At 27.4% G+C, this 20,390-nt stretch overlaps 1 protein-coding gene across 1 annotated transcript in view; it reads right to left on the reverse strand.

The window, feature by feature from the left end:
• LOC126736299 (hemicentin-2-like) overlaps positions 1-14,051 on the reverse strand; it is a 224,876-nt gene extending 210,825 nt beyond the window's left edge. Inside the window, exon 1 of the mRNA XM_050440589.1 lies at positions 13,703-14,051. The gene's annotated coding sequence lies outside the window, so the exon portion shown is untranslated. The remainder of the gene's footprint in view (positions 1-13,702) is intronic.
• Positions 14,052-20,390: the final 6,339 nt, after the last annotated feature.

Here is a 20,390-nt window from a genome sequence, read left to right on the forward strand (position 1 = left end):
TATACATTTTAATTGAAATTTGTTGGAAATTATTTTATATAAAAATTACTTAAATTTATAAAAAATTAAGGGCACTGGAACATTATTTCGAGTAAGAGAATTTTTTAAATAATTAAATAACACCAACATTCAAAACGATAGGGGTCGCGAATATTTAAATAAAAATCTTCTTCACGAAAATGTTATTTGCTTACTGAAAAATGGTCTAATTTTGCTCGAATTTTCCCTAGTAGCTAGTAAATATTTAGAAGTATAAATATTCAAAAAAATATAATAAAAAACAAATAAATTTTAATTTAAAAGAGCAAACTAGGACACAATTTCGAGTAAAAGCATTTTTAATTATTTAATTAATTATAACCATGAGGGCCACGAATTTTTTAAACAAATCCCTCTTCGCAACACTGTTTACTGTTCAATAAAAATTGGTCCAATTTTACTCTAGTTTTCACTAATCGTTACAAAACACTACACATAATGAAACAAATATATTGCAGCATTTACTTTACATTTCTCTTTTCCATATCTGAAAAACAAATGTGCCTCCCTAAATATTCAGACTATATTTATCTGTATACTCCCGAGGTGTAATACACTAAATTATACGTCAAGATTCCAAGAGAGAGTTGCGTGATTTCACGCATTTAATTCAGCACAGGCACAATAAATTACCGTTATAGCAAGTCATATATCCGGTGTCAGGGTGCTGACTTAAAACAAATAGCGCTATGGCCCCTTAATGTTGTACTAAGGGAGTTACAAATTTCTTAAACAACAGTTTATTCGCAGCAGAAGCCATTACGGACGTACCGGCTTAAAAGATTACGTGCCATCTACCGTATTTATCTTTTTCGGTAATGCATTTTAAGACTGAATTTACTAAGATAAGACGGGTTTTGCTATAAGTTTGTGAATTTTATAGGGTTTTAGCTTGTAGTTTTTATTTAAAATGTTCCATTCAGATCTTAAGTTATGCTTTTTATGATATAAATGTTAAGGTGCAAGTTGTACTTGTATTGTTAAATTATAACTCTATTGTCTCAATTTTTCGCATGTAATAAATATTCAGTTGTGAAAGAGAGAAGCTAATAAAAAACCATAATTTTTTTCCCATTTTTTATTTTGACATTAATACACAACATTATATAATATTTTATATTTTACAAATATTGCCTGAAGAATCATAAATTAAATATTTTCTGCATGTTTTTATTATAGTTGATGGGATTTCATTAATATAATATATATTTTAATTAATTCTAATAAATTTAAATTTTCAATTGATATTCCTAATATTTATTGAATATAAAACACGATATAAAATACAATAAAAAAAAGTAATATTACATATTTAATTACGCACCATTCATCAAATATTCCTTTTTCTCCATATAAGTTTACTTAATTGCTATAACTTTAAAAGGGAAATATTTCATGACGGAAAATATCATCGACACTAAGGTACGAAAACTGTTTAATGAAACTCGACAGAAACCAGGAGTTTTCCATGTAAGAGATGCTGGAAAACTTCAACGCTTAATATTTATGAAGATATATAAATACAACGGAAAGTTTTTCCTTAAAGTTTTACTCATCTTCGCAGATAGTTTATTGGCGCGGGCTTAAAGGATCCTTAGCGATTTTCTTGGAAACTTTTGGCATTTTTAGTAGGTAACGTTCTTCCCGATCGAGTGGAATTTTAAAGAAAACCGATCGAGCATAAGGAAATTGGAGTTTTCTTCTCAGGTGTCTAAAGAGAAAAACTCAAAAAGGAGAAACAATTTAAAATTTAATGATAAAAGAACGAATTTCCTTAGGAAGAAATCTAATTTTTTTTTCATGTTTCTTTATATTTAAATGTCATTAGTAAATTTATTTATTAATTATTTAAGACTTTTGTGTCATAATTTGAATTAAGGTATCCAAAATAGTAATAATTTTACAGCACTACTGCCTGAAATTTTAAAATAATTTTAACTTAAAGGTAAACTATAAATTAGGTAATTAATAAGTCGAGGCATTTGAGGCAAAATATTAATTAAAGTGCTTGAAATCTACTTGATGTAAAAACTGATACTCAGAAAAAATTATTTTGCATTTTTTGTGCAAGTATAATTTTTTTTTAGAAATTAGGGGTTTTTGAGAAAAATTGAACTTTTTTTTTCATGTATATACAAAAATGTATTTAAAAAAATTAAAATGAAATTCCAGGCATTTAAGTCATAATTTTAATAAAAGTTTCTAAAATAGTAAGAAATTGATGATTGAGCACGACTGCCTCAAATTATAAAATAATTCTAATTTAAAAGTTAGTTATAAATTTATTAATTAATTAGTCCAAGCATTTGACCTGTAATTCTAATTAAAATACCTATGATCTACAGCTTGATTACCTGAAATTGTAAAATAAGCTTAACTCAAAGTTTAATTAAAAATTAATTAATTATTAAGCTCAGGTATTTAAGGCATAATTTGAATTAAAATGCCTGAAATCTACGTGACTGAAAAATTGACGTAGGTACAGAAAAAAATATTTTGCATTTTTTATGCAGGTACAAAATTGTTTGAGAAATCAAAGGTTTTAAAAAAAATTGAATTCACGGTTTCTTTGCATATATATTCATAAATGTTGACAATTTTTTACTGTTGTAGGTAAAAATGTAATAATTTAAATAAAATATTCAGAAACTGACGAAGAAAGAAAACTGTATTGCATTTTGTATGTCAATATGAAATTGTGTATAAAATCAATGATTTTGTGAGAAAATTTGAGATTTTAGTGCTATTACAAATAATTTAAAAAACATTGATAACTCTTTTAATATTTTGTATAAAAATGTGATTAAAAATTATTATGCAGGTTCTATACAAAAAAAGTTAATTCCAAAGTCAAAAATCAATAATTATAATTGAAACATGAATAATAAATTTAATTAAGTTAAATTTAATTTTATTACCACAAATCTACAGCTCGACTTCCTAGAATGTAAAATATTTTTATAACTGAAACGTCATTATAATAAATAATAAATTAATAAATTATTTCAGGCACTTGATTTATAATTCTAATTAAAGTGCCTGAAATAGTAAGAAATTTTAACTTAAACATTAACTATAAATTAATTAGTTAATTAGCACAGGCATTTAACCCATAATATTAATTAAAAAATCTAACAATTCCTGAAATCTAACAATTAAATTGCAACATATTTTAAATTAAAACGTCACTAATTAAGTCAATAATTAATTATTCCAGGCATTTAGGTTATAATTTTAACTTAAACTTTAACTAAAAATTAATTATTTAATAAGCTCAGGCATTTGACCTATAATTTTAATTAAAAAACTCGAAATCTAACAGTTAAATTGCAACATAATTTAAATTAAAATGTTACTAATAAACTCGATAATTAATTATTCCAGGCACTTAAGCTATAATTTTAATCAAACTGCCTGAGATAGTGAGAGATCTACAGCTTGACTGGCTGCAATTTAAATTAAATCGTCAGTAGGTAATTAATCAATTAATAATTCCACGCATTTGAGTCATAATTTTAATTAAATTGCTTGATATGGTAAGATGTCTATAGTTCGACTGCCTGGAATTGCAAAATAATTTTAACTTAAACGTTAACTAAAAATTAATTTGTTAATTAGTCCAGGTATTTGATGCATCACTTGAATTAGAATAAGTTTTTCAAATGGTAAGGCACTTGACCTATTATTTTAATTAGGAAACCTGAAATCTATAGTTCAGCTACCTGGAATTGTAAAAAAAATTAAAACTGAAATGTAACTAATCTACTCATTAATTAATTATTCCAGGCAATTGAGTCATAATTTTGATTAAACTATCTAAAATAGTAAGAAATCTACAGCTTGACTGCCTAGAATTGTCAAATAATTTTACTTTAAATATTAATCAAAAATTAATAAGCTAATTATTCCAGGCATTTGACGCATCATTTTAATTAAAATTCCTGAAATGGTCAAAAATTCACAGAGCCAGGAATTGGAAAATTATCTTAACCTATACTTTAACTATAAATTAATTAATTAATAAGTCCATACATTTGAGGCATAATTTTAATTAAAGCGCCTGAAATCTACAGCTTGATTGATTGGAATTTTATAATAATTCTAACTTTAACGTTCACTATTAATTAATTAATTAATTATTAAATCCAGATATTTAAGTCATTATTTCAATGAAAATGCCTGAATTACTTACTAATTCATAATTTGAATTAAAATGCCTAAAATCTACAGCTCGGCTGCCTAAAATTATAAAATAATTTAAATTGAAAAGTCATTAATTCATTATAAATTATTCTTGGCATTTGAGGTATAATGTTAATTAAAGTACTTGAAAGAGTAAGAAATTTAGAGCACGACTGCCTGGAATTGTAATATTAACTGAAACAACAATTATAAACTAATGAATTAATAATTGGTTCAGGCATAAGGTTTCTTAGTGATTTCCTTGAACACTTTAGGCATTTCACTTTCTTCCCGACTTGTAGTACATTCTAATGACAAATGAACGAATTTAATTAGGGAAAACCATTTTTGTTTAAAGTCCTCAAGAAATAATTCACAAAAAAATAAAATATAAGGAGGCCCCATCCATCTTGCTGCAACAAAAGGAAAATATAATGGACAGTGAAATACAAGAACTAGAAGAACGAGGGTTAAAACTAGATTTCGTTTTCTCGGGTTGTACATTTTTCGTATGTTTTTGTCAAGCCGACAGGAAATTGTTTTCTGCGAACTGTGCAATCCTTTTTGGATTTCCCAGGGCCGGAATAAGGAAATTACAAAAAAATGAACCGCCTTGCGGAATTTCCAGTCCAACGATACAACTTAACGTTATTAAATTTTCCTTAGTAGTCGTATCCATTAAAATTATGCATAACTTATTTAATTAAAGTTTCCTTCAGCTATCCGAATTATTTCGCGAATTTAATTTCATCAAATATTTCAGCCAATCTTGATAAATTATTGAGACATTATTGGTAAACATAATCGCATAAAACAAGCATATCTTCAAGGCTTAGGGAAACTTTCCAAACCACTTGCGGCTTTACTTTAAGCAAATACTGATTTAAACTTGACTGATTGAAAAGTTTCAGTTTGGTTTCTATTTTCTCAATTTCTCTGGGAAAATTTTGCTTAGATACTTGAATATTAATATAGACTATTATTATTATTATTTAAATTAGTTGGTCGGGGTGCGTTTGTGCAATTTTAAGGTAGATAGCAGAAGGAACTTCTAATATGATATAAATATAAATTTAGGACGGATTCTTAGGCTCAGTTTCTGCTTTGTAAAGTTGTCGTACGTTCAAATTAACTTTTTAATTAAATTTTTTTTAATAACAAACTCACTCTTCCTACGCCGTTTTAATACTGACGTATACTCACTTTATTAACTTCCATTACACCCAATTTACCCCCCTTACGGCTCAAAAAATAAAAAATTTCTCTAAAAACGTATTGTTCCCATCTGGTAGTAAAAATCCGGAATATATCCGTACGTCGTCAGGGCGCATCCTCCTGCGGAACATTCTGTTCAGTTAACGTAATTGAAAATGCAAGCGAAGTTGCTGACACGACGTTGTACCGTTGAAACTTTTTAAAGCAAAACTTTAAAAGGTTACGGACGAGACCGGGACACTAATTTAACACGGAAGGTTTACTTTATATGCGGACTATCTCAGCTCGAAAACTCACAGCTTGAAAAGTTTAAAACGGGTCGTTGCGTGGAATAACGAGATTTCTCTTTTTCTTTCTTTTTTTTTCTCGTTAAATTGTTTATTTTAGATTATATCTGTAGCATTATTTGAAATTAGGAAGAAAATTAATTAAATTTATCAGGAACAAATGTATACGAATAATGTTCCGATTGCAAGAATATGGCTGCAGGTGACGTCCTGGAATAAATAATTTTTTATTCCAGGCAATTGAGAGTTGAATTTTAATTTATAGGGAAGGAATGTTCAAAAATCCAAATTAATTAAGGAAATGTCTTAGTGTTTTTATTGACCTGGCTAAGGCTTTCGATACGGTATCACATACACTAAGCTTTTTTAAGTTTTAAAGCAGTATAGGATAAGGGGAAACGCAAACATGCTTATGAAAAATTATTCACAAAATAGACGACAATTTGTTGAGTTTGTTCATAATAATAGGTATGCCATAAGCTACCGTACTTGATCTTATTTTGTTTATAATTTATCTGAATCCTCTTTTTGATATTAAGCTAACTTATGGAATAATTATTTCATATACAAGTAACAGCGCCTTATTTTTTAACGGTTCCAGTTGGGATCAAACAAAAGTGAATAAAAAAACTGGTTAAAACTTATACAATTTGTTTGAATGAAGAAAAATCAAATTACATTGCTTGTTCTCTCACTGCATTAAATAGACCTAATAATTTAAAATTTTCAATTGGAAATTACTATCAAGTAAAGGAACTTTTGCAGACTAAATATTTTTGAACCCAATGGCCAGCTAATAGGCCCGATTTAAGTTTAGTTAATAAAACCACAAAAACCTAAAAAAAAATTGTATTTAATGACTGTTTTTATAAAACTTTGTATCACACCCAATTAAATTATGCATTTTTTAAAGAAAATTCGCCTATTTACTCTTAAGTCCTAAAAGAACAAGAGTGATTATTGCTAATTTAATTTTAATTGTATGTCCCTAAAGAATAGAAATTTTTGATAGAGTTGCATTTAATGATTAATAAAAATGCGTGCATCCCAGATATTTAAATTATGCATTCCTTAAGTGCTTCTGGTCCCAAAAGCCTAAAAGGAATAAGAATATTTATTAAAATTCCTCATTTTATTATTGATCAACTAAAAATATATTTAATACATTTTTTAAATAGGTATTTCATAAGTGTGCAAAATCCCTTATTAATTTTTTTAAATTGCGCAATTTTCTCCCATTTGTTAACAGAATCGTATATTATATACGTATATTCTTTCATTATTTTCCGAAAAAAAAACGTTTTTCATTAAACCTACCCGTAACCCCCCACCCACCCCACATAACTTACCAGTAAGAAATTGTTTTCAAAAATCATTGTTTTCCAAAATAATACGCATGAATAACAGTTGGTTTCGTCATTAATATCCAATCTAATAACACAGTTTGTTTACTTAAATTTGATATAAATATATATATATGTATATTAATAAATATTCAATACAAAAATAGCGTTATTGTATTAAATATTAATAAAATTGAGATTAAATAATATAGACGAGAATCGGTGATTTTTCATGAGGGATTAGAATACTCCTACCATATTTATTAATTTTATACCTAATACCTAATATCCCATACCAAAATGCCATATATCAAAATTGACACAGTTAAGAATTTATAACCGATAAGTTCTTTTGAATTTAAAAATGTTCTTATGATAAAAAATTTACTTTTTAAGTCAGTTTTTGATCCAATTAATGTATCGTACATGTTTATAAAAATATTGCCTAAATACCTCCGTTTTTGAGGTGATCTGTACTTAAAAAATGCATAATTTAATGAGCCCTGATACACACCCTCTAATTATTAGTTATTTATAAGGGTAATTTTTTAAATTTGCACACTCTCATCGTAGAACGAGTTTTTTCATTAAACAATTTATTTGATATGTTTTAAGTTAATCACTATAAACAAAAAATTTCTTCTTCTTTTTAGGATTTCAAGACCAAAAGCACTTAAGGAAAGCATAATGCACACCTTTTCGATAATCATTAATGCACCTCTGGAAAGCAGCAATGGCGTTTAATTCTTCTATATTAGAAATGGATAAAATTGAAATTATTGCATACTGCTATAATCCTCGTTTATCAAAGAATCCTTTTGAAGATTTATATTCTTTAGGGACATACAATTAAAATTAAATTAGCAATCATTACTTTTGTTTTTTTAGAATTTAAGAATGAATAGAAATGCATAATTTAATTGGGTGAATGACACAGCTTTATAAAGATATAAAATTATTATATACGACGATTTTTAGGTTTTTGGAATCAATTATTCTTCAGCTTTAAATAGTTTTTCTTGTTTTTTTTTATATATTGCATTCGAAATAATATCTGGGTGACGACTTTTTTTACTAGACATCCCTATAGAAAAACATCTAGAGAATTTAAATCAGGCCTATTGGTCGGCCATTAGATTCTCTATTTAAAAAAAAAGGTATTTTATGACCGATGGTAATCGATTCACCTTACAACGAAACTTTTTGTAAAAAAAAACACTTAATGATATACCTAATAAATACCTCCTGAGACATTTTTTGTTTGAGTCATTTGTACTTCATAAATCCATAATTTAAACGGGTATGCTGCACTCTTTTTTAATTTTCATCAAACCAATCAGTAAAGAAAAGTATTCCATAATAAAAACGGATAAAATTGAAATTGCTGCACTTTCCTGGAATATTCTGATCAAAGTGCCCTTTAAAGATTTCAATTTGCTAGGAAAATATTTTTTAAATTAAATTAGTAGCGTTCTTTTTAAAACAAATAAGCCAATTTAGTTGAAAATTTCATAATTTAAAAGGATATGAGGCACACTCTCATTTTGGATTACGATCAATTATAATTCACCTAATTTAATGTCATTACTCAAAAGTGAACTTTTCTAAAACATTGAGATATTCGGGGGTTCTAGAATGATTAAATGGAAGTCAGTGAAGAGAAGTAATGGCCGCTTTTAAGACTTGGAGTTGTTCCATAATGAAAATGGATAAAATTGGAATCACTGCACTTTACTGGAGCATTTCTATCAAAGTATTTTCTCGGAGCTTTATATTAGCTAGGGAGACATTTTTAAAATTAATTTAGCAAGAATTTTTATTACTCTTTTATGCATAATTTCTTTATACACCTTCATGAAAATAAACTACTAATTATTATTAAGCAGATGATTTAAACTATTTTAAGACAGCGAGACATTCGATGGTTTTAGAACGATTAAATGCGACTTACTGAACTAATGGCGCTCTTAAGACTTGGAACTCTTCCATAATGGAAATGGATAAAATTGAAATTACTGCACTTCGCTAGCACATTCTTATCAAAGGGTCTACTCGATGATTTATGTTATCTGAGGGCACAGTTTAAAATTAAATTAGCTAGAATTATTTTAATATTTTTTAGGTTTATAAGGTCTGTGCTTAAGAAATGCATAACTTATTTGAACATCATGCCGTAATTAATGTTGTAATTAAATAAATTTAATATATGGGCATTAAAAATGAAAATTGGCTGAGGTTTATTTCAATTCGTTGTTATAATATAATGAAATAAATGTACTAAAAAATTATACATGATTAATATTGATATGCAGTAAGTTCATAAAAATAACTATCATTTTAGCTAATATTCTTTGATAGTTAGGGAACTCAATTGAATCATATTCTTGCTGTAGAGTGTATTTTTCCCTTTTTAATTTGCGAATTAAACCTCATTAATGTAATACGTTTCGGTATTAATTTTTTAGGTCAACAAACACCTTTTATATTATAGACAAACAAACGAAAATTACAGACCTTAAAAGGGAAATAATGATATTTATACGCCGTCGCCCTTAACAGCTCGGTCAATAGTTCGCAATTTCCTATCTTCCACTAAATCTATCCATTTATTTAACATATTAACACGCAACGAGGGCGTGTTTATTAACTTTGTGCGTTTTTCCCTCTATATTTTTTCGAATGTTTTTATTCGTTACGGCTAGAATACGAGGGCATAAATAAGAATTACTACTTTTGCATTTTAAATCAGTCAACGCATTCCATTTTATACGAAAAGCATATTCCAAACTGTTGTTTGTCTAAACATACTTCCTATTGTATTTAAAAGGAAAAATGTGCCTCATATCCATTAAGATTATGCCCCATATAGCATTAAAATAATATTGAATTAAGCTTAACCCTTAATGTGGTTCTTCCGACGTACCTCCACATTAAAGAAATAAATAAATGGAGGAAGTTTAATGTATTTGCTTAGGTTTCCCCCTAAAGGGTAAAAAGGATTTACACACGTATGTTTATTTAGGTTTGTTTGCTAAGTGGAGTCTAAAATTAGACTAGGTTAGGTTTGAAATATTTATGACAAAGTTCTCGTAAGGGTTTTCTTAAGGATGCTTAACTTTAATGGGTACGAATTGGCACGAACTTAATCGGTGTGTGTTTTTTTGTCGACAACATCCAAGGAGAATTTCAGTTTGATGAAAGTTTTGTATCATTTGGCACCAAAAAAGGAACTGGGATTTAACATAGAATAGAGTTAAAAGCTTTTAATTTGATACAACACATGCACCAAAACTTGGAATATTTATATTTTTCTCACTGGAATGCCTGGAAGAAATAAAATAATTTATCTCTTACTGATAAGTGAATATCTTAAGTTTTTGTGGCTAAAATTTTGTAATTATTTATATCTGGGATACCCTAAGAGCTTTTTAAATATTTTCTTAAAAAATATTTAAATTCATCCATTAAAAATCAAGATATTGACATTTTTCTCATATGAGTGCCTGGAAGAAATAGAATACTTTTTTTCTTATTGACTAATAAATATGTTGAGTTTTATTGGTCACAAATTATGTTTCTATTGATTTTTAAAAGTATAAGAGTACCTCAATCACTTCTAAAAAAATATTAAAATCCACACACTAAAAATTCAAGATATTGACATTCTATGCCTGGAAGAAATAAAATAATTTGTCGTTTATTGACTGAAGATCTTGATTTTTAGTGCCTATAATATAACTATTTTCTGGGATACTCTTAGTAGCGTTTAAGCTTTAAAATTGGAGTATGGGCAATATATTATATACACGCATTCAAATTCAAGTCAAAATATATATATTGATTTCTCCATATTTATTTGAGAGAGAAGAATAAGAGAAATTACTTCGAATCACGTGCAAAAAATTAAATTTTTGTTTAAAAATAAATTAGTTAGCCTTTAAAAAAAATGGTTTTTTATGGAAACACAATAGCTAGAGATTTGTAAATTGGAACTTACTAAATTATAATTAAACTATTGGATACGTTTTGGCTATCTAATGAATATTTATTTCTTGTACCTGGCTGGATATAATGAATAATAATTGGATCAATTTTGGATGTTCGTTGGATCAACGGTGCTCTCTGGGATAAGAATTATTAGTATTGCTACTTAAAAAAGAACACCTTATCACTTTGAGCTGTACTTTAAAGATATATATGCGAATATAAAAGTCCTTGCCATGTTTTAACTAATTATCGACTAATATCTTTAATTCCCTTGAAAATCTAGACTAAAACACATATTTCCAATGCAAGGGAATCTGGGTTTAAAAATGCCGAGTCTACTAGAATTAAATCTATTGGTGGATCCTATAAATAATAATGTACGAAATGAGCAATTTACTGGACACATATTTTGTAATTTGTACAAAGCCTTTGAATATTTTTGTTTTCACACCCTTTTTATGAAACTTAAGATATTACACATTTTTTGATCCCAATGTTAAACAAATATAATAATATCTTATTGATTGCAATGGTCTACAATATGACTTCAACCGTTTCTAGTTACTTAATTACTGTATTTTTAGTAATAATATATTTTACTGTTGTCTCCGATATTTGTGTGATTTGTATTATAGAAATTCTAGTAAAAACATTATATTTACAAATTTTCTTTTATTGTCAATAATACAGAAAAACTATTGAAAATTTATTGTCAGGGAAAAACTTCCACAAAAACTGGTTAAAATACTGTTAAATAAAAATATATCATTTTACAGTAATGAAAGTATTTTATTGATAGAAGTCCTTTTTAATTAATAGGTGTGATTTAATCGATTTTACACCATTTATTAGAAATGCACCATTAACTAAAATGGCCGCGAATTCATCTCAGTTCACAAACAACGAAATTGTGGCAAATCCTATTAAAATTAAATCTATTTATATGTTTTGTTGTATTTACAACCATACAGGAAGGTCTTCCGAGAACAAAATTATGCAAGAATTATTAAAGAAATTTTGAAAGTGTAATAGCAGGAAAACGTCATTCACAAATCATATTTTTAAGGCTTAACGAGGCTTAATTAGGTTTTTGTTTCTTCATGAGTACTTTTTGAAATTGTTGTTCAAACTTTTTCTCATTATTGCTGTTTTATACATTTAACTGTATGTGGTGTGAAGGGTGAATAAATCTATGACTATATAAATAGTCATAGATTTATCCAAATTTACGTTAATATGTTAGGGTGGTAATGGACAAGATAAATCTAGTTTTGTTGCTCCTGAAATTTATTTTAAAAAAATATCGAAACAGTTCTGGCCTTTATACAAAACAATCTGCACTTTCCTGTGTAAAATGGCTCAGATCTATTTAGTGACATATGTACATTTATTAATTTAGAAAAAAATTACAAATTTTACTTATATAATAATATAAAAGCATAAATGGCTTGATTGTTAGGAAGATTTGTATCCTCCAATGTCTTAAAAATAATTCCTAATAATACAAACAATTTATACTTTCATATTGTAAGAGGGTAAAATTTTTGTACTATTTATTTCTAAATTTATTAGTTGTAGTGGCACAAAATATTCGATTATTACAATTGTAGTAACATAGGTTGCTTATTGTGGTAAACGAACTGTTCGATTGTCAAAATCAAATTTTTTGATAATGCCTATCAACCTATTTAGAAATTATAGATCCATTAATTAATTTAAAAAAAAATTATAAGCTCCAATTACGATAATCAGATTATGTGATTGGTGCCTATCTACCAAGAGTTTTCAATTAGGGTAAATTAATAAGTGAATTAAAAATTTTAAATGTAAATATCTCAAAAACAGTTAAACGCACCGAGATCTTTTGAAGTATACCTTTTTTAAATACAATGCCTATTTTAAATAAGAAATTAAATTATGACAAGTCTAAAAAAGTTATGGAGTTTTCATTACATTACAAAAATTAAAATATTGCTGGTGGCGCTTATTAAATAATTTTAAAAAGGTAGATTTTATGATTTTTCATATTAAAATGAAACAATATTATAAATTTTGTGAAAAATAATGAAAGGGTCAAAATTAAAAAAAAAATTACATTAAGTTTATCACCCTGTATCTTGGTTTTCTTTGACTAAAAAAATTTAACTTAACCTCATTTTTTTTTGTTAAAGACTATGCTATTAAATTATTTCCCATTATTTATGATATACCCTGTATAATTAGAACATACATGATATCTTTTGCTTTTCTGAACTTTATAAGTATATACAGTGAATATAATCTGCTTTTTGAGCTATTTGCTCATTTGTGGGCTGAAAATAAAAATTTATGTATAATTTAATATTTGACAAATAAAACGTATTTGAATTGTACTTTTTTATTTACAAACTCTTACGTTATTTAATCAATTTTTCCGATCATTTGGATGATGTTACGAATATATAATTATTATTTAATTATGATAGATTAGTCATGTATGTAAATGGTAATTAAAGGGGTAGTAAAAACATACAAATGTACATCATTCATATTTGATAAACCGCCCAGCACATAAGGGAGTTGCGTGCCGAAAGGTTAAATAGCCCTAATCCATTTAATATTCACCATGCTATAAACATATATTAGGCTACTTGTTAATCCTTAACTCACTTATAGCAATTGATATGTACTCCAGAAAGTCCAAGTTAAATCCACTGATTCACTTTTTTCAATCAAAATTTTTTATACTAAACCAACACCAATGCCACCAACTGAATCAACCTCATAATGTTCAACAACGAACGCATCCATCGTTAATAAGAAGAAGAGTTTCCGATTGATGATGATGATGATAATAATGCATCATAACGGCGCGTTTAACGTACGCCCATGGGGCGTAAGGGTGGAGGGGGGGGGGGGTTTTGGAGGCGCCCCACGTACCCTTAAATAACGTTTTAAATAGTGACGTACGGCACTGGATTACGGCGTCGCGTCGGGCGTCGGTGTGTGTCCGCGTTCCCGTCACCTGACCCACTGCCGTCTTTCGAGCGATGCCGCCGAAAGCCGCCCGCGCCGCCAACCGAGGGTGGGATGGGCGCGAGGCCCGCCACTGCCGCCGCCGATATACGACGCCGTCCGTTTCGGTTTTTCTATTGATGATGGTCTTTGGATGTTGATATGGGCGTCTTATGGATAATTATTGTTCCCTAATAATTGAGAGAAACGTGCAGGAAATATGCCAGAAACAACCTCTTGCGACCACAGAAACATTCCATCAATAAAATGTTTGAAATGTATGACATGTTATTTGGGATGTTTCTGCGACGTTTCAGAATCTCACATGTACGTTTCTATTTGATATACTTAAAATAATTCATTCAAAACATCTGTAGTAAAATTTTTGTTGTAAATCTTGTCAAAGTAAAAATATATTATACATTGACAGACCAGTAGCAATGTTTAAAAGCTCAGAACTTTTTTCAAACTTATACTATTTGGTAGAAAGAAAGCAAACACAGTCACGGTTTTACAGTGCATTCATTTTAAAACGAATCAATTTTAATAACTTCTTAAAAAAAATCACATGAATCTAGATATACAGGAGCACGTTTGATTTTATATTTGACAAAGATCTGTCAATTATCTCCTCACCTCCAGCTAACTTCACTTTAATGTCAAAAAAAATTAAACGTCCTTCTGCATATTTAGATTGACGTTTTTTTTTTTTTAAAGAAGATATTTAGAGAGGTGGTCTGTAAGCACTGTATAACAAATGACTTCAAGTGTTTCGCTGTAGCTTGAGCATCATGAGACCTAGAAAAAAGTACATCTTTACAAGCTATTTCACAATATTAACATTACGTAAATAAACAAAAATTTCTGGGTTATAATTAAAAACTAGAAATTTTTGGGGCGAGATTAATTGTGATTATGACTTTTTAAATAAATAAAAATTGACCTACAATAAAGACACAAACAGTTCCTTTAGATCCGTACCTTTTTTTTTCTTTATTCTCCCTAAATTTAGCTAGGGTCCTTAAATACCTAATGTCAAGACTCATTAAAGACTATTGAAGTATTGTTTTCTGAAAAAATATAAAAATACCAAGGTCAGTGATACCATAGTGTCATCATTTTTCCTATCATTATATATAGTCAAAGTCCTTGCGTTTAATAATTTTAATGACATTTAAGTAATTTAGGATTAGGTCTAGATAGTCCATAAGTTTTACACTCATACTTCAAATCTTGTGTTCTCGCGCTCTATTGTTTTAAATATTTTGATTTATTTTTATTATTGCGGAGGGTTGTTGGGTGGGGTCAGAAATAAACAGGTAAACAGATTTCTGTTTTATTTCTGACCCCACCCAATAACCCTCCGCAATATTGAAGACATTGGGTCACAAACACGAAACTGTTATTTTTATAATTATATTCTAGACATTTTTATTTCTTTACGTAGTGTGAATGTTATGAAATGGCTATTTAAAATATTGGGCATTTTTATTTTATTTAGAACGTTATTTTTTTGATTTTGAGCCTGATGTTGCTCTATCTAGAGCGTAAATACGTGGCTATTCATAATACGTTATGAGACGGTGATTTTGTTTTATCAATTTTGTATGTTGGTCTCTTTGAGAAAAAAATGAGATTTTTCTATATGTAAACATATACGGCGTTTTTCGTGTGGATAGGAATATTTAAGCCCCTAGCCACTCCATAGGAGAGGCCGTGTCCTTCTGGCAATCAAAAATTAATATGAACCTGTGCCAATAAATATTTTAAATATAAATAATATATTTAATTAATATTTGTCATTTTTCTTTAATTGAGGTCATAAATTAACTTGTCAACTTATTACTTTATTATTATGTTATTAAAATTTAATAACAACTGATAACTATGAACAGTTTATTAAAGCTCTGTGTTTACAAGATTTGGTCCAAAATAAATATTTATTTATTTTTAATGATAAATAATAATTAATTTTTTTACTCAGTTTTTTAAGAGAATATTTCGAGAATACAGCAACTAATGTAATGCAAATAATTTAAATGTATAAAATAAAATAGTTCTAGTGCCTGTAATATAAAAGAATGGATTTTAAAGCTACAAGAGTTTCTAAGAGACATGGAAAATTATTTGCAATATCTGGAAAACTAGCATAAATATTTTAAGTCCCTGAAATAGAAAATAGTTCCAAAAAGTGAGTATTAAAAATTATTAACAATATCAAGTAAAACTTAATCTGAGTTCAAAGTCCTGGAAGACCTGAAAGAATATTTGGAATGCCTAGAAGAAATGTAAAAAAATACTTTCAATGCTTGAAATACCATAAAAAATGAGATAAAATGCCTAGAATAAAAGAGAAAGGACTTTATAATACCTAAAAGACATGGAAGAATATTTAAAACGCCTGGAAAATATTTAAAAAATACCTTAAATATCTAAAGCAAAAAAAATAGCTCCAAATAATTATAATAATTTAGGAAAATGAAGTGAAAAATCTGGTCACATCTATTGGCATAGCAATTTTTTTTTAAATACTTAAAGGCCACACAAAACTAGGCAAATGCATCAAATAACATAAAAATAATCAAATACCTGGAATTAAATGCCAAATGAGTTTAAAATCCTGGATTATAAGAGAAAACATTTTAAAGCTACAAGTCTTTAAACATTCTGGTTATGGAAATTATTTAAAATGCCTGGAATATATACAAAAAAAATACTTCAAATGTGTAAATAAGTGATAATAATATTTAAAAAAATACGTTACATATATTGGCATAAAATGTTTTCCAAATACTTAGTATAAAATGAGAAATGAGTTTAAATGACTGGAATATAAAAAGAATAATTAAAAATTGAAAATTACTTCAAGTGCATTGTCATCGCATTTTTTACAAATGCCTAAAAAACAATAAAAATTGGGTAAAATGTCACAACTAGAAAAGGTTTCAAGAGGTTTAAAATAACGTAAAAAATTATTTTAATAACATGAAATAAAATGGAAAAAATATCCAAATGGTTGAAATAAAATTAGTATAAATGCCTAAAATACAAGAGAGTCTAGTTTTAAGATTAAGCCTAAAACACATTAAACAAAAAATATCGTCGAATACCTGGAATAAAATAGAAGGTGTTTATATATATCTGGAATGCCTGGAAAATACTTTTAAATATTCAGAATCTTAAAATCAAGATTATTCATCATTTTATAATCAATTTACTCTTCTTTCAGATTGCATCTTAGACTATGATAGAAATATATCAACGAAAATGGAACTTCTTGAATTTTTTTCTTTATACCTAATCATAATAATTGAGTTTAATATTTCTATTGGATTCTTAATAAATTAAATATTCTTTCCAGTAGTTTAAATAGCTTTGAATTTCTTCCTATTTGATCAATTTATTTTCAGTTTTTTCTTAATTAATTAATTATTTTCATTTTCCAGGCTCTTTAATGTAACTTTATTAAATTAGTAATTTAGAATAATTTTTTTTTAAATTATTTCTACAAAATATTTTCCATTTAACTTCTAAAGTAATTTCTTTTTTTTTTAAGCAGTTGGATTAATTTTGAAATTTTTCTGAATAACTTAACTTGATCTAATCAATACTCTTTTTAGCAAATATTTCCATTTTTAAAAGAAGAAGCAAAAGTACAGAATGGTTGAAATAAAATTGGTACAAATGCTTTAAATACAAGAGAGTCTATTTTAAGATTCAAATATTTAGGCGAAGGCTTAAAACACATTAAACGAAAAATATCGTCGAATACTCGGAATAAAATAGAACGAGCTTTCATATATCTGGAATAAATGAAAAATACCTTAAAAATATTTAGGATCCCAAGTTCAAGAAGTCATTAATTATTTCTTAATCAATTAACTCTTCTCCCACATTGCATCTTAGACTATGATAGAAATATATCAATGAAAATTGAACTCTGGAAAATTGGATTCTTAATAAATTAAATATTCTTAATTATAGCTTTGAATTTCTTCCTCTCTGATTAATTTATTTTTAGTTTTTTCTTAATTAATTAATTAATTTATTTTTCCAGGCTCCTTAATGTAACTTTATTAAATTACTAATTTAGAATACAATTTTTTTAATTAATTCTATAAAATATTTTCAACTTCTATTTGACTTCTAAAATAATTTCTTATTTTTTCAAAGCAGTTGGAGTAATTTTGAAGTTTTTCTGAATAACTTAACTTGATCTAATCAATGCTCTTTTTTGCAAATATTTCTATTCATGTTAATCTGCGAATAAAATTGTAAAGAAGCAAAGGTACAGAACAATAATTCCTATCGAAAAGATTTGAAGCATTTTTTCTTCTGAAGTGGATAAATCTAACATTAATACTTATCCCTAAATTATAAATAAAACAAGAAATTTTTTCAAAGGGAGTCCATGGAGACTGAGCTGAATCCTCTGTGACCTAATTAAGGAAACTATCGATTTTCTCCAAAATAAAATTCTTTAATCTTTAGCGAGTTGTATATTAGTATACTAAAATTTATTAATTTTTCAACCTTTAAATCAATGCAGAATTAGTATAAGGCCTGGATATAAGCCACTGAAGGTGTGTACTTCAACTGAGTATATTATTAAGGTAATTGGAAGTAATTTAGCCTAAATCTCAGCAGTGATTTTAAGAGTTAATTTATCAAAAGCTACTTATACACTTTTAATAGCCAAAAATTATTAATCCAACTCTATCACGAAAAAAATTACGAGGAAAAAATAATTGAGGAAAGCTTTTTTGCTTATATTTAACGTTAAATAACTTGATATGAATATTTCTGTTTGCGCTAATAATGCACATTTTCTTTTAATTTCCGGATAGATAAACAATACAAACACATAGAAGACAAAGGCAAACTTTGCGGAAATCCACTTTCTTAACTTTCAAAAATAACCTGATATTCAGTTATAGATAAAAAAAAATATAATATTTATTTGTGTAGTAACGTAGAATTTGTGTTTTCTCTATGTTTAGCCCTATTATTGATATGTCATTACTTCGGCACCAGATTAATCAAAAATTTGAAACGGTTTTCTGGTATTGCTTACCCAACTATATAAAAATTAAATATTGCTTTAAAGCAAGATTTAACTAAGATAGTGATTAAAATCAAAAACCCCTTAAATAATATCATAATAATTATCAGAAAATCCCACGCTATGAGCAATAAAAATCTGATATTCTTGTTCCCTTATAACAACAAAGGCGTTTCAGTTCCATAAAGCCAACCGCACCCTAACAACTCTTGTTCCACTTTGTCTTTTCAGCTCTAAAAGAAAAAAAAATAAAATAAAAAACTTTCGATCTTGTTTACTCTTTTTTACGGCTGAAAGAATTTTAATCGATCGAGCTCTGCCGATCCAGCGAGTTTTCTGTAGTAAATTATTGCAAACTGGATATTTATTTAATATAGGTCAGGCCGGTTAGAACTCAGTTTTATTAATTTATAAACTTTTTCAATTGGCATAAATAATATTCGTTTGAAGAGAATGTTTATCCCTTAAGGATTTTTGCTTATGATTAATATTCAATGACACAGCTTGCTGCTGTGCCAACGGAAATATCCAGTTTAAATTTAAATTAGACGGGTAATCATTTATCAAAGCATTCTGGGGGGGAAGAGCGAGCCTTCAAAAGAAACTACAATGTATAAAATTATTCATTGCTTGTCAATGGATTTGCGTTATATCGTGTAAAAGCTTGTTAAATTTATATTTTATAAGGGTCTTGGATTTTCCTTTAAAGGAAAAGCGATCATGTAAAATAGAATTTTTTGTAAAGGGTTTCTGAGTATCTATTTATGGATCTTATTAGTTATCTAGGAAAATATTTTATATAAAATTGAAAAGCTGGTAATTTTATATTGCTCCCAGGCAGTTGAATTAAAGGTGAAAAAGGAAGCAGATATTGTTTTTGCATAATTTTATTAGATCACACTTAAAATGCCTGAAAGACGTACTAAATAGCATAAATGGTTTAGAAAATAACACATGTCATAAAATTAAAAATAATTTCCTATGCCTGGAAGATATAAAAATAAATTTTAAATTTCTGGAAAACTGATAAAAATATTAAATTATTCGTTTATTGTAATTCTTACTTTGAAAACCTATAAAGAATGAATCAATACATAAAAAAATTATAGGAAATCATAAAAAAATTAAATTAAATGCATAATTTTAATGGATACGAGTCGCTCTTAAAATTATATTAAATGCTAAAAAACGTGCAAAATAACATCAACATCCTGAAAAATATAACGTCAATTGCTAGGAATAAAATGAACATTTTTTGCCAATGCCTGCAAGATATAAAAA

The sequence above is a fragment of the Anthonomus grandis genome, chromosome 5 (genome assembly GCF_022605725.1).
Source record: "Anthonomus grandis grandis chromosome 5, icAntGran1.3, whole genome shotgun sequence".
NCBI lineage: Eukaryota > Metazoa > Arthropoda > Insecta > Coleoptera > Curculionidae > Anthonomus > Anthonomus grandis.